The sequence below is a fragment of the Dasypus novemcinctus genome, chromosome 5, assembly GCF_030445035.2.
Source record: "Dasypus novemcinctus isolate mDasNov1 chromosome 5, mDasNov1.1.hap2, whole genome shotgun sequence".
NCBI lineage: Eukaryota > Metazoa > Chordata > Mammalia > Cingulata > Dasypodidae > Dasypus > Dasypus novemcinctus.
The window spans coordinates 79073814-79095716 of record NC_080677.1 but is presented as its reverse complement, the minus strand read 5'-3'; the positions used below and the strand labels follow the sequence as shown (position 1 = coordinate 79095716).

General features: G+C 40.6%; 1 protein-coding gene and 1 non-coding gene across 3 annotated transcripts in view; both read right to left on the bottom strand.

Moving 5' to 3' along the window:
• LHFPL3 (LHFPL tetraspan subfamily member 3) overlaps window positions 1-21903 on the bottom strand; it is a 607219-nt gene that overhangs the window by 495815 nt on the left and 89501 nt on the right. The window lies entirely within an intron of this gene.
• On the bottom strand, window positions 4510-4616 carry LOC111760653 (U6 spliceosomal RNA). The gene has a single exon (XR_002794280.2). It is a non-coding gene; the product is annotated as a U6 spliceosomal RNA (small nuclear RNA).

Below are 21903 nucleotides of genomic sequence, written 5' to 3'. Positions count from 1 at the left end.
GTGTCGCTCAGAACATAGAGGCCCCTAAGCAACTCAATGAAGAGTCAAACAATGCTCTCCTTCTGCAGGATGCTTTTAAAAATCCACTTAGAAATTACTCTGCTAAGGATCCTGAAAAACTCATCAGCTGCAATTTCCTCTGCTTATTCCTGCAGCTCTGTATGTTTCTTAAAAAGCAAAAGGGAAATTCTAATTAAGATAATATTTCTTAGATGGGTAAAATATGAAAGCCACCATGACTGATTGTTAGTCATTTTCAGTATCACTTCGATTCTTCATCTACCATTCACACTAAATGCCAATGAGCAGGTTTCAAACAAGAAAAGAAAAACCTTTGGTGTGATACAGTTCTCTTTCCCTGAAATAATGGGGAAATACAGTGTCACATTTGGAAGAGATGAAGGGATCACAATGAAATATTCCACCTCTTTTGTAATATTACATTCTTTAAAAACTCACCTTTCTAACAAAGGAAAGATCCCTATATTTTAAATCATCTTTATGCTAAAAAGAAATTAATCTGGCCAGTGGGTCAATGAAAGGGCGGAAATGGGATTCTTGGCAAAAATAAAAAATTAAGTTAAATAAATAAATAACAGATTCTCCTACCTACTGGAAGCTTTACATGGTGTTTGACTATGATCGGAATACTGAAAACAACATGAAATGGTTTATCTATGAGTAAACACTAAAGTTTGTAATGTAGAATACACTACATTTTGGAGTAGCCCAGGAAGGTTTCGCAGAAGGCAAGGGGCACAGAGCTAGTTCTCTTCAAAAAGGCAGGGTTGCACAGTGGTCAAGAGCATGGATTCTGGAGCCAGGCTGGCTCCATCCCCATTCCCACTCTACCTCTGGGCTGTTGTTAGTCCTGATTGGATTGGGTTGTTGCAATTTCCCACTGACTGGCTGCTTTGCCACTCTTTGTTTTGGTTTCTTCGCCTACAAAATGGCATCTCCCCGTAGGACCATCCTGAGGATTAAATGGGTGAGGGCCAGCTGGGAAGGAAGCACATTCTGGGCAAGACCAACAAGGTAGGGGTGCTCTACTTACATGATGGCCTGATGTCAATGCTGGTCAACACCCTCAAGTTTATTTCAAGAAAGAAGCAGGTAGCCCCCACGTGAGGTCTCACCCTGATGGCAGATGCTGGCCACCAACCTAACTCTGGAGTTTTTGCCCATTTTGGTCTGATGGGGAAGAAACCTTCGGGTGACCATAAGTCAGAGCTTCTTTTTTTCCTTCTCTTATACCCTTCCCTGACATATTTCCAAACCAGTAAGTTGATTTTAAAAGGAGACTGGCAGTTACCATTTCTTTCTCAAAGCTTTCAGGGGGTGAATGATAAAGCAGCAAATTTGCTCCATTCTCTTCCGTTCTTTCGGGTGGGGTAGAGGGGATGAAATACTTTAGAAAGAAAGAAGGCAGGTATCAGGTTCAAATCGCCTTGTAAACATACTAATGACAGGCCTTCTGGAAAACAAACTAATGGCATTTGCTAGCAGAAGAGTTCTTATGTATGAAATGCTTTTAATAAGATGTATCTGGTCTGTCTAGGATTGGTTATGGCAAACAAACTCAGAATCAATGTACAGATTTATGAGACACAAAACAGAAGAACGGAAAATGTCACATAAGCTATGGAATTCTCTAGTAAGAAATAAAGGTTCTGCTCCTGTGAGTGACATGAAATGCACACATCACTCAGATAGCTCATGTGTTAACCTTGGTCCACAGAGCATGCTGATGCACCACAGAAGGACCTGGCGTGTGAACATGGAGGGCACAGAACATGACTTGCCTTATTTGTGCACAGCGATTACTTGTGGTCTTGAAATTATTAGTAAAGCTTGATTCCAGATAGGATTTCTATATTGTATGATTATGATTTCACTAGCTTCTGCTTGTTATCTCATACCTTATCTTTAATAATGTTAGAGCAATTCTAGTTTTCACTTGCTCCCTCTTTGTGAAATCTTCATAAAACAATAGGCAAATCACCACAGTCACTTACAGGGAGCCAGGGGAGTGGGGCAGATTGGTACAGAGCATGAGCACTGCATGTGACTCCTCTAGCTGCAAGGGTACAGACAAATTACTTAATGTGTCTTTACCTCAGAGTCCTCATTTGTAAAATGGAGAGAGCCATGCTCCCTCAAGGCTGGGAGAGATTAAACAAACAATATAATGTACATAAAACAACACAGTATACAAAATATAGTGTACATAAAACAACACAGTATATACAATATAGTGTACATAAAACTTAATATAGTGCTGAGAACCATGGTAGACACTCACTAAATCATCGCACTTGTTAATATTAAAGGAAATCTTACTAAAACTTAGATCCATGCCTTTTGTTGACAGACTAGAGAAGGCAGAGAAATAGTAAGTTGAAAAGTAACAGTAAGTTGAAAGTTACTTTTCCCTTAATTTTATGTTAATGTGCCAATTTTCTTTCTCTGTTCTCTTTAAACCTGGTTACAAAGAGCAGCACAGTATCAGAAAGGAGATTTGCTCTAGAACTTTAGCCATATCTTCTGAAGTGGATTTTAAAAAATAATACTTTAAAATATTACTACTTGCCTAGTATGTGTTTTTAGGTTTTAGCAAATCTGGTTCTATAGGTTGGCACCAATTTAAAGAAATGTTTTTCCTTTTTTTTTTTTAACGTCTGAATTGCATTAGTACTTCAAAAAGGAAAACATTTCTCTATTTTCAGTAGTACCCTGTTTCAACTTCTATTGTGTGTGTGCTTGTGTGTCCTGCTGGTATTCTGATAGTCTCAAAATGAAGTTAGAACAAATCCATAACCATTACAGGAGTTGAAAAGAATAAATTTTGTTTCCTGAGGACCTTTTCTAAGTAGCCAATTTCCATTGTTCTGAAACTGTTACTTCCAAGCCTCAATTAGATGGACAAATTTAGGAAGAAAGGGGAAGACCCTTGGAGGCAATATTCCTCCAGCCTTAAGGTCTGCTGGCTTGCAGGTCTTAGTCCCAAGGAGGAGTGCTGCCACCAGGGAACACAACAATGATTCCACTGAACTGGAAGTTAAGACTGCTACCTGGCCACTTTGGGTTCCTTGTGCCTCTGAATCAACAAAAGGAATTGCTGTGCTGGCTGGGGTGATTGACCTGATTATCAAGGGGAAATAGAACTGCACCTACATAATAGAGGTAAAGAAGAGTTTGCCTGGAATACAGGAGATCCTCTAAGACATCTCTTAGTATTGCCATGCCCTGATTAAAGTCAGTGGAAAACTGCAACAATGCAATCCAAGCAGGACTAACAATGGCCCAGAATCTTCAGGAATGAAAGTTTGGGTCACCCCACCTGGTAAAGAACCATGATTAGCTGAGGTGCTTGCTGAGGAAAAAGGGAAAATGGAATGGGTAATGGAAGAAGGCAGTGATAAATACGAAATTTGACCACATGACTGGTTACAGAAATGAGCTCTGTGATGGTCATGAATATGTCTTGTTAAGAGTGTGATTATGGGAAGCAGACTTGGCCCAGTGGTTAGGGAGTCCGTCTACCACATGGGAGGTCCGCGGTTCAAAACCCTGGCCTCCTTGCTGTGTGGAGCTGGCCCATGCGCAGTGCTGATGAACGCAAGGAGTGCCCTGCCACGCAGGGGTGTCCCCGCGAAGGGGAGCCCCACATGCAAGAAGTGCACCCTGTAAGGAGAGCCGCCCAGCTTGAAAGAAAGTGCTGCCTGCCCAGGAATGGTGCCGCACATACGGAGTGCTGACACAAGATGACGCAACAAAAAGAAACACAGATTCCTGTGCCCCTGACAACAACAGAAGCGGACAAAGAAGAACATGCAGCAAATAGACACAGAGAACAGACAACTGGGGTGGGGGATGGGAGGTGGGGGATGGGAGGTGGGGGGGGAAGGGGAGAGAAATTAAATAAATAAATCTTTAAAAAAAAAGAGTGTGATTATGTATGTACCTAAAATGAATATCGTTGTTTTCTTCCCTAACTTTTCCCCTTATTATACAGCATAAGTTGTATTAGTTTCATGTTGTAATATTTCAGGAAGCCTAGTTTAAGAGTGAATATTACCCAAGGACTTATACCCTATTCTGGAAGGAATTAGTGCATTTCCAGTTATACGCAGGGAAGTTGAGTATTGTTAGGTGGAAATATATATATGTATGTCTGTTATTGTTTTTATTTAGAGACCAAGTATTTTTTTATGATTTTTTATTTTAAAAATAAAGCTTTAGATTACATAATTTAGATTACATAATGCTACATAAAAAATATAAGAGATTCCCATATGCCCCCCTCCCTCCCCATCACACACACTTTCCCATATTAACAACATCCTTCATTAGTGTGGTACATTTGTTAAAATTGATGAACCCATATTGAAGCATTGCTACTAACAGTTTACATTATAGTTTACACTTTGTCCAGCAAAATTTTGTAATTTATGACAAAATATACAATGGCCTATATCTGTCACTGCAATGTCATGCAGGACAAATCCAAAAAATACGAAATGCTTCACAAATTTGCATGTCATTCTTGCTCATGGGCCATGCTAATCTTCTCTATATGGTTCCAATTTTAGTATATGTGCTGCCAAAGTGAGCACCTAGGTATGGTTTAAGGTGATGTGTATGGCTGCCAAGTTGACAAGGGGTAGACGCTGATGGTTAGGCTAACGTGTCGACTCAGCCAAGTAATGGCGCCCAGTTGCTTGGTCAAGCAAGCACTGAGCTAATTGCAACACGAGGGTATTTCATGGACTTTTGTCATCAGTGAGTTGATTGCATAGGTGGCTGATTACGTCTACAATCAATCAAGGAGATTGCCATCAGCAATGAGTGACATTTTATCCAATCAGTAGAATGCCTTAAAAGGGGAAGTGATTTCAGCATTCAGAGAGAATTTCCCAGCTCTACTTCAGACAGCCAGTGTCTCCTGGGAACTCATCAAGGATCTTCATCAGAGCCCCTGGTTTGCAGCCTGCCTGCAGAATGTGGACTTGTGCATCCCCGCAGTTGTGTGAGAGAATTTTATAAAATCTCCTATTATTTACAGATATCTCCTGTCAGTTCTGTTTCTCTTAGAGGACCCTGACTAATAAAGCTATAGTCAGGCAAAATAACCTGCCATTCTGAGGAATGGTTTCAAGATCTTTACAGTACAGTCAGTAGTACTGCAACTATCTATCATCTTGTTCATGGTTTCATATATAAAGATAAGTGATGAACATTATCATCAATAAAAAAGTCTACTGGAACCTAGAACTGAGCTTGTAAGCCTTAAATCAAGAGACTAACATTCAAAGTCAACTGATCGCCAGCAAACATGAGAACAGAGTTATAACATGTTCTACCTAACTAAGCCCACATTACCTTTTAATTAAATTGCCCTCACTAGAATTCATCCAGTTAGAAAGAATCTACTTTGGTGAGGGCAAAGTCAGTGTGTCTTCTCAGTTCTGCAGAGTTTACATCTCAGGAGGAGGTGTTTTCCATTCAAATAATTTTTGTCTGAGTCCTACAATAATCCTGTTTTCCTGCATGATTTGAAGTTCTCTTGTAAAAATCACACAGAATCACACTGAGGCATTCAACATATGTTAGTTAGCATTAGGCATTTTGCTTTACTAATATACCCTTCAAATGTCTTAATTTATATATTTGTTAATGTCCTTAAGTCATGTTTCCTTGCAAAGTTACCTGATTATCTTTGTATGATCCATATTAATCACCACAATGTAAAGTACATTATTGTACATATTTTCTTCACTGTTACAAAATGATGCTCTATTTATGTCCCTTGTATGACCTCATTAGAGTCTTTTCTAAGATGTGCTGGAACTTACTTACCAATGATTTCGAAGGCCCGTTAAATGTTGAAAATATTTTGATTTGCAGATTATTGCTTCTTTTGCTCACTAAAAGCCCTAAGTTTATGCTAACTTTTAACTTGTTTTCACATCCATTATTTTATACTATCCAATGGACTCTCACAGCAATCCTGAGGGAGAAGTAAAATAAATTCTTCAAGAATAATATAGACACACACAGAGATGTTAAATAATTTGCCCAAATCACATAGCTAGTTTTGGAGGAATATGAATCAGGTGTCTTGGTTTTGGCTCAAGTGCTCTTTCTAATTCATCAAGCCAATTCCAATTTCAGACAAAGATCCAACTTAATACTCACTGTAGAAAAAGGACACCGAGATTTTGTTTGAAATAGCATCTGGCTTGCAGTCCCTAATTCATCGTCTTTCAATGTTCCTCTAAGATACCTAGAAAGACACCCATACAAAGCATTAAAAACAAAACAAAATCAGATTAAAACCTCTGGCAACTACCACAGAATTTGAAGGTTAACTTCACTAGCTTGAAGGGATTGAGAATCTGAACTGAGGCTGCCAAATATTTTTCCATCTGAAACAATACCAACAACTTTTAGCAGACAGACAGATATTTTCCCCCACCTCCACCCCCACCATCGCTGGACCTGGCCTCCAAAATCCAGAAGCTGAACCAATTCACACCATGTATTTGCTGTGTACTCTAAGTGTTGTCCCTACCCCACCTCCACACCACATTCATTCTGAAATTACTACACCCAGAAAAATACAGGAACTAGGAAGGGTTTGGGGTGTGGGTGTGAGTAGGGGTGGTATAGACTGGGGGCCCAGTGTCTTCTGAGAGGTTGAAGTCTTAACAAACTGGAGAGCAAATTGATACAATCTTTCTAAAGAGAACTTTGTTATCTACAAGATTCTGTTCACTTATAGGATCCCTCTAATTCTATTTCTAGGAATCAAGAGAAATTTTATTCATGTAAATACAATGAAATAGTATCATCCATTTTGCTTTCAAGACTATTGAACAATGGGAAGATGTAATTTACTCACAGGACAACTTCTGCACATAGTGTCTGCCTCTGGATGGTGAGACGGTGGATGATTTCTAAATTTGTAAAAAGAAAATTCTTTATTTTCCAAGGTTTTCTATAATGAAATTGTATTACTTTGTAGTTGGAAAACTACATGTTATAAAAACCCTGGAACCCTTTGGCATACTGGAGTCCATTTAAAAAATAATTTGGAGGGCGTAGTAATTAAAATCGATACCATGGTTCACTGTTTCCTCCCCAGCACCTACCTTTAAGCTTTGCCCGAGGTATTCAATCTCATCAAATTTGTCCCTTCCCTTACCCCAAAATCATTAAAACAAAACCCTGCTCATCCTTCTGTACTCCCTTTCTCAGCTAATGATAACGTCTTCCACCTACCTCCCAGGAAATTCAGTTAGGAGAGTCCCTCTCCTCACCTTTCCCTCACTCACCTAATCCTAGGAGTAGCTCCTCCTTTACCTCTTCTATATCCATCCCTTCCTTTCTTTCCTACTCCATTTATTCAACAACTAAGCATGTGCCTGGCAGCCTGGAAACTAAGAATATAGCAATGAGAAAGACAGCCAAGGTTCCCAGACTGATGAGTTGAGTCTTGTGAACCCCAGACATGACAAGAGTAATCTCTGCAAAGTCCAGGCCCTTCAGCCCTTGCAGCAGCCTCCTAATTGGTCCCCAGCCATCCCTCTTGGCACCCCTCCATCAATTCCTAACCTCGTGGCCAGGGTGATCATTTCAAAAATGTTCATCTGGTCCTATCAACCCCTAGTTTAAAACACACCAATTTTTGTTCTTGGGATAAAGTCCAAGCGTAGCATGACACACAAGGCAGCTGCTTACTCCTTCAGCTACATATTTTGCCACATGCCCCATAAACTCTGCTATCTGCAATTCTCAGAAAAGACCATGAATTTAGGGCTTGACACTCATCCTAAATCTAGAAAGCCCTATAGCCCTCTGACCCCTCTGAAAGCCTCTCCCACATGTAACTTTTGTTTAGATTTTCACTCAGCTTAGATGCCAACTCTTCCAGGAAGCTTATATACATTTCCTATATACTCCAACATTTCATTCCATCATAGAATGTACTTCATTTGATCTTTAAAAAACACAGTGGGTGGCGGACTTGGCCCAGTGGTTAGGGCGTCCGTCTACCACAAGGAAGGTCTGCGGTTCAAACTCCAGGCCTCCTTGACCCGTGTGGAGCTGGCCCATGCGCAGTGCTGATGTGCACAGGGAGTGACCTGCCAGGCAGGGGTGTCCCCCACGTAGGGGAGCCCCACACACAAGGAGTGAGCCCCGTAAGGAGAGCTGCCCAGCGTGAAAGAAAGAGCAGCCTGCCCACGAATGGCCCCGCACACACGGAGAGCTGACACAAGATGACAAAAAGAAACACAGATTCCTGTGCCCCTGACAACACAGAAGCGGACAAAGAAGACGCAGCAAATAGACACAGAGAACAGACAACCGGGGTGGGGGGGGGGAGATAAATAAATAAATAAATCTTTAAAACAACAACAACAACAACAAAACACAGTGACTTGGATTACCAAAATACAAACTCTTTGAGGAAGGGATGATGCCCTATTTTGCCAACATATCTCCAGGGACCAGCACAGTGCCTGATACATAGTAAGTACTCCTACAATAATCCTTGCTGGATGAATGTATCTATGGATGGGATATTTCTCTGTGCATCTTAAAGGCATAAAAGTCATGTTAAGTTATAAAAGTACATCTGGCATAATCTATCTGAACAACATGTACTTAACATATGAAGAGCTCTACATAAATGTATCTACTGAAATAAGAGATTTTTTCCATGATGGTTTTTTAAAATGTTTATGTTTTCATCAGAAGTGAGTTGTAATGGCATAAAGGAAATTATAATTGGTGCCTCATCATCTCGACTGGCCTAGTCATAAGTTCCCCTTTTGAATCAACACCCCAGCTAGCCCTGCCCCAAACTAGCAAGGCCTGGCCCTCTATATCATTTGGATGACAAGAGCCTCCCCTAGCTTCTCCTAATGGCACCTGTCCCTTCTGCCCTTTCATGTCACATAATTGCCTGGCAGGACAGGTACCTCCATATGGCTTGGCTGATAGGAAGCTGAGTTTGGCTTAAAGAGTGGCCATATTTGAGAAATACTCTAATATTGATTGAAGTGATAAATGCACAACTCTATGAGTTTATCAAATGCCATTATTATACACTTTAGATTGATTGTATGGCTTATTAATACTTCTCAATACAATTGATAATAAAATGGAAAAAAAAAAGGTAAAGTCAGAAAAGACTAATGCCTTAGTCATTTCAAACTGTGCTGGATAATGAAATCTGAGTAAGGAAGATCCACTCCTCTGTCTTTGGGTTAACTGGACCAAGCAGACAGTCCATTTCCAGGAGTACGGAATTTCTAGGTTTCCTAGTCCATCCCATCTAAGGAGAAGATGGTTCGAAAGAAGAGTAAACCAGAGTCAGTCTGATTACAGTTCTTTAGCCGAAGAGAGTGAAATTAGATGAAAGTAAACATGTAGACATAGAAGAGCATTGGATTTAGAATTATAATTTATGAGTTCAAGTCCTGACCATGCCATGCACAAGATATTCAGCTTTTATCTCAACCTTTTAGATGGCTACTAAGAAAGAGGGTAGAATCTTTTCTTTTTTTTTTTTTTAATTTTTTCACCCCAGTAGGAAATTAAGTACAGAAGACTTGGTTACTGATCATGTCCCACTACCTCCACATGTTGAGATCCTAACCCCGCTCAAGGGGCAGGTCACACCCCAGGGACTCCAAGAAGGTTTTCCCCATTCTCAAGCTCTTTTGATACTTTAGACCCATGGAGCATTTTTTGTGCCTTTCTTATAGAACTCGTCCTATCTTCTAATAGAACTATTTTTGTTCTTGTCTGTCCCTTCCAAACTGTAAATCATTTGAGGGCAGTGATTATGTTTTACAACCCTCTACCAATCACAGAACCTAGTACAGTGACCCCTAAGTCCTCAGAATTAGCATCCAGGTGAGAAGAACCTTAAGATAAAGTAATTCTTGTAGAGGGAATTGGGGTCAGATGTAGCTAAATATTATCTCATTTAATCATCACTTGAACTCAAGAAGGTAAATACTGTAACTCCCATTTGATAGTCAAGTAACCACAGTGGCACAGAGGGGCTCCCAAAGGTGCTCAAGATCACACAGTTGACAATTGGTCAAGCAGGAATCCAACTCATATCTTGGACTCCAAAGACCAAGGCCTTTCTAACTCATGACCAAAGAGACATAAATTAGCAAGCACAGGTTTTCAGAAAGATGGACTATGTGGGTACCCTCAAATGTCCCCTAAATTATGCCCTGAAATCAGGGCATGTGTCTTATGCTTTTTTTGAATCCCATGGGAAGAGATCGGTGAGTTGCTATTTTCTCCATTGTACTTTCTTATCAGTCACCAGGCCAGGGACACTTGGTAGGTGTTGACCTCTACATGGCAGCAATAGCATACACATTATCTTTTTTTTTAAATTTTTTTTATTTTTTTTATTTTTTTAATATTTATTTATTATTATTATTTTTAATTACATTAAAAAAATATATGAGGTCCCATTCAACCCCACCGCCCCCGCCCCCCACTCCCCCCACAGCAACACTCTCTCCCATCCTCGTGATACATCCATTGCACCTGGTAAGTTCATCTCTGAGCATCACTGCACCCCATAGTCAATGGTCCACATCATAGCCCAGACTCTCTCACGTTCCATCCAGTGGGCCCTGGGGGGATCTACAGTGTCCCGTAATTGTCCGTGAAGCACTATCCAGGACAACTCCATGTCCCGAAAACGCCTCCACATCTCATCTCTTCCTCCCGTTCCCCACACCCAGCAGCCCCCATGGCTACCGTTCCCACACCCATTTCACATTTTCTCTGTGGACATTGGATTGGTTGTGTCCATTGCACACCTATGTCAAGTGAGGGCTTAGATTCCACATGGGTACTGGATGCACTCTTCCCGCTTCTAGTTGTAGACACTCTAGGCTCCATGTTGTGGTGGTTGACCTTCTTCAACTCCATGTTAGCTGAGTGGAGTAAGTCCAATAAGTCAAAGTGTAGGAGCTGAAGTCTGTTGAGGCTCTGGGCCTGGGTGTCATATTATCAGTCCAGAGATTCAAATCCCCTACATATATCTTAAACTCAGCACCAACTACAATTCCAATAAAGTAGCATGCAAGTCTTGTGAAAAGAGATCCCCTCTGAGTCCATTTCCATCACGCAGAAACACCAGCTCCAAAGAAGGGCCATCTGTCATGGCAGTGAACCCCTTCTGCCATGACCATAGAACCCGTGGGTCTCTTTATCCCTCAAAAGAACCAATACCTGGGGTTGTATCTACCTTATCTGTCTCTTAGACTCTGTTCAGTTGTACATAGGGGTATTCCTTCTGACAACCTCCAGACTCTTTTTTAGAGACTCACAGCCTTATAATCTCATTTCTCCTTTCCATTTCCCCCTTACATTAGGTCAAACCGCTTCCCGAAGTCATGTTATTATATGTAGACAGGTATATTCTGCTGTTCCGCATTGAATCTTTAATTCAAGGTCATTTTCTAGTTGCTTCTTCAGCTGGTATGTGGTAGTGATCCCTCGGTGCCAGGGAGGCTCATCCCCGGGTGTCGTGTCCCACGCTGGGGGGAATGCATCACATCTACACGCTGAATTTGGCTGTGAGAGTGGCCACATTTGAGTAACATGAAGGCTGTCAGGAGGAAACCCCCAGGCACAATGCTACTCTAGGCCTTGTTCTTATTGCAGGTGCATAGGCTCAAAAGTGTAGCCATTAGTATCAAGAGCCCACTGTTGGGCCCTCCTTCCTTCCTGGTTCTTGCCGTTGCACCTGAAGGATTGCCGCTGCTCTCCCAGGGCCCACAACAGTGACCCCCCGGCCAGGAGCCCAGTACCCCCCCAGCTGTTGTTTTTAATTGTTTCCACTATGAGTATATATAGACATTACCATATACCCTGGGCATATGCCCTGTATAACTCCCTGTCAACCATATATATCCTGTCAATAACATCCCATATCAGTATTCCTCCGCTGCCATTGTTGAACCACTCTGTGATCCAAAACTTCCCGTAAAGTGAATCCCAACATAATGTCAGCTTCAGAAGAGTCTTAGATCACCGAAATTCATATATACAATATACAGTATTTCCCCAGATCCACCATAAAACCTTTTCCCTTCCACAGCAATAATCTTTTAACTTATTCATATCATATTTCCTGAAACTGATGTACAGATTCCGAAACTATAGTTTTCAAACAAGGTAACATTTGTGCTTACTATGTGGTCCATACTTTAGGTTGTACAGTTTTCTAAATTTTTTAGTTATCCTATGTTTTGTCTTATGGTTTTCATTATTAGTCTGTCGTCCCCTATATGTTTTTGGTGTAATATTAGCTGTTTTATATTCATCCTTGTGTACTCTCACATAACTCCTCTTTTGCCCCCTTATTTACCTTTGTTCTATCCATTGCACGTCCATTTTCCCCTCCCCTTAGGGCCCACAACGCCTGCCAATCTAATGCCCTGGGAGCCGTCCTTTCTCACGAGAGATACAGTTCTCTCTATTCGACGGCATTAGTCTTCCCCAGGATATGGGTCCACCCCACCCAATGGTAGAACCCACCTTAGCAAAATGAGCCTTCAGCTATTCCCTCCGGAGTCTGTCCCACATCAGACCATACCCCCTGAGCGTCCTAACCAGGTGACCCTCCTACTTATACTTTGATACGTTTTACTCAACATTTAGTTCTCAACGAACTTCTGGCACTCTCCCATGTTTGTATGTTGCCCCTCCCTCCCACCTATTTCTTGGACCATATTACCCCTCTTCCCATCCCCAGCCCCCCTCAAACCCAGAAAACCCCACCCGAAGGTAACCCCTTGCCCCCATTTTGTCCCTTCTTTGTGCTCATACTTACCCCCAGCTCATCACAGATTCCACCCCTACAGACATTAACTCACATCCTTCCTCCACCCCCCGATTTCCAGTAAGCCACTTTTCCAGACTCTAGCTTCTCTCTGAGGCAGTTAACTTATTTCATATCATTGAGGTCATATAGTATTTGTCCTTCAATGCCTGGGTTGCTTCACTTAACATAAGATTCTCAAGGTTCATCCATGTTATCACGTGCGATTGTAGTGTATTGGTTCTTACAGCTGAGTAGTATTCCATTGTGTGTATATACCACATTTTATTGATCCACTCATCTGTTGATGGACTTTTGGATTGATTCCAACTTTTGGCGATGGTGAACAATGCTGCTATGAACATTGGTGTACATATATCGGTTTGTGTCCTTGTTTTCAGATCTGATGGGTATATACCCAGCAGTGGTATTGCTGGGTCATATGGCAAATCTATGGATAATTTTTTGAGAAACTGCCAAACTGTCCTCCAGAATGGTTGGATCCTTCTGCATTCCCACCAGCAATGGATGAGTGTTCCCCTTTCTTCACATCCTCTCCAGCATTTGTATTCTACTGTTTTTTTCATGGCTGCCAATCTTATGGGAGTAAGATGGTATCTCATTGTAGTTTTGATTTGCATTTCCCTGATAGCTAGGGATTTGGAGCATTTTTTCATGTGCTTTTTAGCCATTTGTATTTCTTCTTTGGAGAAGTGTCTGTTTAAATCTTTTTCCCATTTTTTAAATGGATTGTTTATCTTTTTGTTTTCGAGATATATGAGTTCTTTATATATGCAAGTTATAAGTCTCTTATCAGATATATGGTTGCCAAATATTTTCTCCCATTGTGTGGGTTCCCTTTTTACTTTCTTGACAAACTCCTTTGAGGTGCAGAAGGCTTTAATTTTGAGGTAGTCCCATTTATCTATTTGTTCTTTTGCTGCTCGTGCTTTTGGTGTGATATTCATGAAGCCATTTCCTATTACAAGGTCCTGTAGATGTTTCCCTACACTGCTTTCTAAGGTCTTTATGGTCTTGGCTCTTATATTTAGGTCTTTGATCCATCTTGAGTTGATCTTTGTATAAGGTGTGAGATGGTAATCCTTTTTCATTCTTCTACATATGGCTATCCAGTTCTCCAGGCACCATTTGTTGAATAGGCCATTCTCTCCCAGTTGAGAGGGTTTGGTGGCTTTATCGACTATTATATGGCTATATACATGAGGTTCTATATCTGAACTTTCAATTCGATTCCATTGGTCTGTGTGTCTCTCCTTATGCCAGTACCATGCTGTTTTCACTACTGTAGCTTTGTAGTATGTTTTGAAGTCAGGAAGTGTGATTCCTCCTATTTCGTTTTTCTTTTTCAATATGTCTTTGGCTATTCGGGGCCTCTTTTTATTCCAAATAAATTTCATAGTTAGTTTTTCTAGTTCCTTAAAGAAGGCTGTGTTGATTTTTATTGGGATTGCATTGAATGTGTAGATCAGTTTTGGTAGGATAGACATCTTAATAATATTCAGTCTTCCTATCCATGAACAGGGAATATTCTTCCATTTATTTAGGTCTTCTTTGATTTCCTTGAACAATCTTGTATAGTTCTCGATGTATAAGTTTTTTACCTCTTTAGTTAAATTTATTCCTAAGTATTTGATTTTTTTATTTACTATTGTGAATGGTATTTGTTTCTTGATTTCCTCCTGATCTTGCTCATTATTGGTGTATAGAAATGCTACTGATTTTTGCGCATTGATCTTATAACCTGCGACTTTGCTAAACTCATTTATGAGTTCTAGGAGCTTTGTTGAAGATCTCTCAGGGTTTTCTATATATAGGATCATGTCATCTGCAAATAATGAAATTTTGACTTCTTCCCTTCCAATTTGAATGCCTTTTATATCTGGTTCTTGTCTCAGTGCTCGAGCCAGTACTTCCAAGACAATGTTAAATAGGAGTGGAGACAATGGGCATCCTTGTCTTGTTCCTGATTTTAGAGGGAAGGATTTCAGGATTTCGCCATTGTAAACAATGTTGGCTTTAGGTTTTTCATATATACTCTTTATCATGTTCAAAAAGTTTCCTTGTATTCCGATCTTTTGGAGTGTTTTTATCAGGAAGGGGTGCTGTATTTTGTCAAATGCCTTTTCTGCATCTATAGATATAATCATGTGGTTTTTTTCTCTCAATCTGTTTATATGGTGTATTACATTGATTGATTTTCTTATGTTGAACTATCCTTGCATACCTGGGATAAATCCCACTTGGTCATGGTGTATAATTCGTTTAATGTGTTGTTGAATATGATTAGCAAGTATTTTGTTAAGTATTTTTGTGTCTAGGTTCATTAGAGAAATTGGTCTGTAATTTTCCTTTCTTGTGGTGTCTTTGTTTGGCTTTGGTACTAGGGTAATGTTGGCATCATAGAAGGAATTAGGCAGTGTTCCTTCTGTTTCGATTTTTTGGAATAGTTTCAACAGGATTGGTGTTAGTTCTTTCCGGAATGTTTTGTAGAATTCACCTGTGAAGCCGTCTGGCCCTGGGCTCTTCTTAGTTGGGAGATTTTTAATGACTGATTCTATCTCTTTGCTTGTGATTGGTTTGTTAAGATCATCAATTTCTTCTTTCGTCAGTATGGGCTGCTTATGAGTTTCTAGGAATTTGTCCATTTCCTCTAAATTGTCATTTTTGTTGGAATATAGTTTTTCAAAGTATCCTCTTATGATAGTCTTTATTTCTGTGGGGTCAGTGGTGATATCACCTTTCTCATTTCTTATTTTGTGTATTTGCATCTTTTCTCTTTTTTTCTTTGTTAGTCTCGCTAAAGGTTTGTCAATTTTGTTGATCTTCTCAAAAAACCAGCTCTTGGTCTTGTTTATTTTTTCAAGTGCTTTCTTATTTTCTATTTCATTTAGTTCTGCTCTTATCTTTGTTATTTCCTTCCTTCTTCTTCCTGTTGGGTTACTTTGTTGTTGTTTTTCTAATTCCTTCAAATGTGCAGTTAATTCTTCAATTTCTGCTCTTTCTTCTTTTTTGATATATGAATTTATGGCTATAAATTTCCCTCTCAGTACCGCTTTTGCTGCATCCCATAAATTTTGGTATGTTGTGTTATCATTATCATTTGTTTCAAGGTAGTCATTGATTTCTTTTGAGATTTCCTCTTTGACCCACTGTTTTTCTAAGAGTGTGCTGTTTAATTTCCAAATTGTTGTGTGAAGTCTGGGTCTCTGTCCCTTGCAAATTTCCAGCTTGACTCCACTGTGGTCAGAGATATTGTTTTGTATGATTTCAATCTTTCTGAATTCATTAAGCCTTTCTTTGTGGCCTAGCATATGGTCTATCTTGGAGAATGTTCCATGTGCGCTTGAGAAAAATGTATATCCTGCTGTGTTTGGGTGTAATGATCTATATATGTCTATTAGATCCAGCTCTTCTAATATACTGTTCAAATGTTTTGTTTCTTTAGTGATTCTCTTTTGAGATGTTCTGTCCAGAGTTGATAGTGGTGTATTAAAATCCCCCACTATAATTGTAGATGCGTCTATTCTTTCACTTAGTTTTTCCAGCGTTTGCCTCACATATTTAGAGGCGCCCTTGTTAGGAGCATAAATATTTATGATTGTTCGATCTTCTTGACAAATTGTCCCTTTCACTAAAATATAGTATCCTTCTTTGTCTCTCACAATTGTTTCGCATTTAAAGTCTATTTTGTCTGATATTAATATAGCTACTCCTGCCCTTTTTTGGTTGTTGTTTGCTTGTATGATTGTTTTCCAGCCATTCACTTTCAACCTCCATGAGTCTCTGGGTCTAAGATGTGTCTCTTGTAGGCAGCATATAGATGGGTCGTATTTCCTTATCCAGTGTCCCAGTCTGAATCTTTTGATAGGTGAGTTTAATCCGTTGACATTCAGTGTTATTACGTTTAGAGAGTTATTTATGGTAGCCATATTTTGGTTGGATTTGTGTTTGTTATATTTTGTTTGCATTATTTTATTTTCCCCTTCTATTTTTGTCTTTCTTGTTGCTTTTACACTCTCCTCCATCTCTGACTGTCCTGTTTTTTCCTTTCTTCCTGCAGAATTCCCTTAAGAATTTCTTGAAGGGGAGGTTTCTTGTTGATATACTCTTTGAGTTTCTGTTTATCTGTGAATATTTTGAACTCTCCATCATTTTTGAATGCTAGTTTAGCTGGATAGAGTATTCTTGGTTGGAGATTTTTTTCCTTTAGTACCTTGACTATATCATACCACTGCCTTCTTGCCTCCATCGTTTCAGATGAGAAATCAGCACTTAATCTTATGGAGTTTCCCTTGTATGTGATGGTTTTCTTTCCTCTTGCTGCTTTTAGAATTTTTTCTTTGTCTTGAGCATTGGATAATTTGACAAGTATATGTCTTGGGGTGGGCCTGTTGGGGTTTATGACCAGTGGAGTGCGCTGTGCTTCTTGGATATGTACATCTGTCTCTTTCAGTAGATTTGGGAAGTTTTCATTCATTATTTCCTGCAACACTCCTTCTGACCCCTTTCCCTTCTCTTCTCCTTCTGGAATGCCTATAATACGTATGTTTGAGCGTTTTGCGTTATCATTCAGGTCCCTAAGTCCTATCTGGATTTTTTCTACCTTTTTATTGACCACTTCTACTATCTGTTTGATTTCCAATGCACTGTCTTCCACATCACTAATTCTCTGCTCTGCCTCTTCTAGTCTGCTGATATTTGCTGCAAGTGTATTTTTGATTTCTTGAATTGTGGTGTTCATTTCCATCATATCTGTTATTTTTTTGCGCATGTCTGCAATTTCCCCTCCAAGTGTTGTCTTCACGCTGTTAACCTCTTTCATTACTTCATCAAATTTGTCGGTGATAAATGTTCTGAGATCTATCATTGCTTGTGCGAAGTCCTGCCCCCCTTCCTGATTTTCAGTTTGTTGATTGGATTCAGCCATGTTTTCCTGATTACTGGTTTGGTTTGTAGATTTTTGTTGCTGTCTTGTCAACATTTTTTCTTGACGGGTTTAATCAGTTCCTTAGCTTCTTTGTCTAGTCTTGGAGATTAATTAGCTGTTGTTTTTGCGTAAGTGTTATATCTTGTCTTTGTCACTTTGTTCTTCTTATTCCAATTTCTTATTGCTAGTTAAGCTCACTTTAAAGGAAAGTATTAGTGCTGGGGAAAGTCAATTGTGTAAGGAAGGAAAAAGTGTGAAGTAGTATTGGTGATATATGTTTACAAAGCAACAATATGAGTTCTGGGAGGATGGAGGTTAGATCATGTAAATTGTGTAGAGTTATAGTAGTAGGAAAGTACCTATAATGAGGTAGACGACTGAATATGGGAGGAATGTGGTATGTACTAAGAGGCTATTGTTTTCGTGAGAGAGGGAAAGAGAAAAGAAAGGTAATAGTTTCAGGGATGAATACCAGATGGAAAACTAAACAAAGGTATTAGAAATTAAGAGTTAGACACTTTGTGGATCAAAGAAAGGGAGATGGAATATAGGAGAGATAGCAGATGGTGGAGGATATCAAGTTGTAGGGGAAAGGGGATAGTGTAGATAGGCTAAATCTATTCACAGAGAAATGAGGCAGTGGAGGGTGAGGAAACCCAGCAAATGTGAGGTATTTCTTGTAGGACCTATTGTATTGTTAAGGTAAAATAGTATAAGAAGAATATTGGGGACTAGAAAGAGAGGATTGAAAAAAAAAAAAAGAACAAAAAGAACAACAACAACAAAAAAGTAAAAAAAAAACAAAAAGAAAAAAACAAACAAACAAACAAAAAAAAACCAAAGAACAGAAACCCCGCCGCCAGGCTCGGCTGGGCTTAGCCGGGCTCTGGTCCCCCGCCCGCCACCCGCCGCGGCTTGGCTGGGCTCGGCTAGGCTCGGCTGGGCTCGGGTCCCCCGCCTGCCGCCCGCCGCGGCTCGGCTGGGCTCGGCTTCCCCTCCCGCCGCGGCTCGGCCGGGCCCGGCTGGGCCCGGCTTTCCCGCCCGCCGCCCGGCGCGGCGCAGCGCGGCTCGGCTCTCCTGCTCGCCGCCCCGCACGGCGCGGCTGGGCTCGGCCGAGTTCAGCTGGGCCCGGCCGGACTCGGCTTCCCTGCCCACCGCCCGCCGCCGCCGCGGCACAGCACGGCTCGGCTCTCCCGCCCGCCGCCCGCCGCGGCGCAGCTAGGCTCGGCTGGGCTTGGCTCCTTCGCCCGCCGCCCGCTGCGGCACAGCGCGGCTCGGCTCTCCCGCCCGCCACCCGCCGCGGTGCTAGCTGCCTCGGCTCCGCCTACCCAAGGAGGGAGTCCTCCACACGTAGCTGGGATCTCCGTGTATATTTCACAGATGGATCCTCTCTGTTACCTTCCCTTCAAATCGATGTCCAGACACCTCCGGACCAGGAAAAATCCCCCACATTATCTTTTTGAACCCCCACCCACATCTTTCTCTGAGAAGAAAGAATAGTTTCAGTGGCTCTAGAGTCAGAAGACCTGGGTTTGAATTCTACCTACACAACTATGGGCAAGTTATTTATCCTTTTTGACTTTAATATATATGTCAATAAAATGGGGATAGTTATGACAGGGCTACTTTGAAGAATAAATGATAGAAAGTACAGGAACTTCCTGGCACATAGTAGGTAGGCAAAAAACTTAAGTTTTCTCTTTGACTGTTTCTTGGACATCTGCTGCTTGTGTCAGTTCAAAACTGTTCTCTTAACATTTCCAACTCAGCCAGCATCCCACAGGTCAGATGTTTACTTTATCCACTGCCTACAAAGATGCTTTGCTGGTCAAAACCACAAGTTTTGGATTCTCAGTCTTCCCCAGACAAATATGAATATACCTGCAGCACAATTATACCTCCATTCATCTGGATCTCAGCTCACCAGGAAGCACGCAATCGGCAAGGATCTAAGTGGAGAGCAACTGGATTATTAATGGAAATCTTTAACTAGAGTAAATGATGACAGCCTGACAGTACTTTTGTGAAAAGATATGAATTCTTTTCTAGAGAATTGTGAAGGAAAAGGAAACTTTTCGCTAGATACATTCTGAAATGAGTTACTCTGCTTGAATTCTAGCTGTTACTTACTGACTCATTAACTTGAAAAAATTTGCTAGCCTCTTTAAGTTTCTGTTTCCTATTTTATAAAACAGGAATAATGAGTCTTACCTCTCAACACTCTGGTGAGGATTAAAAAAAATTATAGGAAGTGAACACCCTGGGCCTGGGGTCTAACTCCTAGTTTTCACTCAATTAATCCATGCTCAATCCAAATCTTCACAAACATGCCCAATATATATACTTTATTTTTAAAGATTTATTTTATTTATTTCTCTCCCCTTTCTCCCTTGCCCCACTTGTCTGTTCTCTGTGTCCATTCACTGTGCGTTCTTCTTTTTCCACTTCTGTTGTTGTCAGCGGGAATTTGTTCTTCTTTTTGTTGCATCATCTTGTTGTGTCAGCTCTCTGTGTGTGCGGCGCCATTCCTGGGCAGGCTGCACTTTCTTTCGCGCTGGGCGGCTCTCCTTACGGGGCGCACTCCTTGTGCGTGGGGCTCCCCTACACGGGGACATCCCCGCGTGGCACGGCACTCCTTGCGTGCATCAGCACTGCGCATGGACCAGCTCCACACGGGTCAAGGAGGCCCTCCCGTGTGGTAGATGGACGCCCTATCCACTGAGCCAAGTCCGCTTCCCTATAGAGGTGCAACGGACACAACCAATCCAAGGTCCACAGAGAAAAGGTGGCACTGGACTGGGAAAAGTGGCCATGGTGGCTGATGGGGATGGGGAAGGGCAGGAAGAGATGAGATGTGGAGGCGTTTTTGGGACTTGGAGTTGCCCTGGATGGTGCTTCAGGGGCAATCACCGGACATTGTAAATCCTCCCAGGGCCCACTGGATGGAACGTGGGAGAGTATGGGCTATGATGTAGACCATTGACCATGAGGTGCAGAGATGCCCAGAGATGTACTTACCAAATGCAATGGATGTGTCATGATGAAGGGAGTGAGTGTTGCTGGTGGGGGAGTGGTGGGGTGGGGGTGGTGGGGTTGAATGGGACCTCATATTTTTTTAATGTAATATTTTTACAAAATGAATAAAATTTTTTAAAAAAATTTAAATACTTTGTTTTGCTCCAAGTTCTGAAAACAAAATTTACAATTAAAATATTTCCAGGAAGATCATGACTGGCAGGAAGTGTAGTGCAGTAGTTAAAAGATGGACTTTTGATTTAAATGGTCTGAATTTGAGTCCTGGCTGCATCCTTCCAAATTGTGTGACCTTGGACAACTTATGTGCCCTCTCTTTGCCCAGTTTAGAAAATGAGGACAATTAGAGTACCTACCTCATAGGATTGTTGACAGGGTAAAAAGATAAAATTTATATAAAGCACTTAGGAGAATACTGGGCTCATAATAATTCCCTAGTAAATGCTACCTGCCATTATCTCAGGAGCATCTTGATTTTATTTATAGCCCTCTGGTCAGCTGATAAATTAAGTATTAAATGCACTATTGAAGTCAGCAATGAAAAACATTTTCTGTCCTGCCAATTCTATATTATTAATGTATAAAAGTGCAGGAAGGAGAAATAATACAGATTTTATGCCATAAGATATTAAATATTTATGAAAAAATCATACCTTAAATGTTATTTTTTGTTTCATTCTACAATTCTGTAGTTCTGAAATTGTTTGCTATGCTTAAAAAATTAATCATTAGAAAGACTGTCAGATCTCTGCATGGTTTTACCTTAACTAAAAGATAGTATCTCACAAAAATAATACTATTTTGAAAAACTAGTTACTTGCATTTGTTAGAAACAAAAAAAAGCAAGAAATCTCATACACACTCTCACTCACACCCTTCTTAAAACGCCCAAGTATAAAGCAGATATAAAAACTTGATGAATGGGTTATTGGGACCTGATCAGTTAATTGCTAAACATCAGCAATAAACTAGGATGAAATTCACTGAGAACAACCTAATTTTTTACCTCCTTTATATAATTTTGCTTTAATTACATCAGTAATAAGCTGTA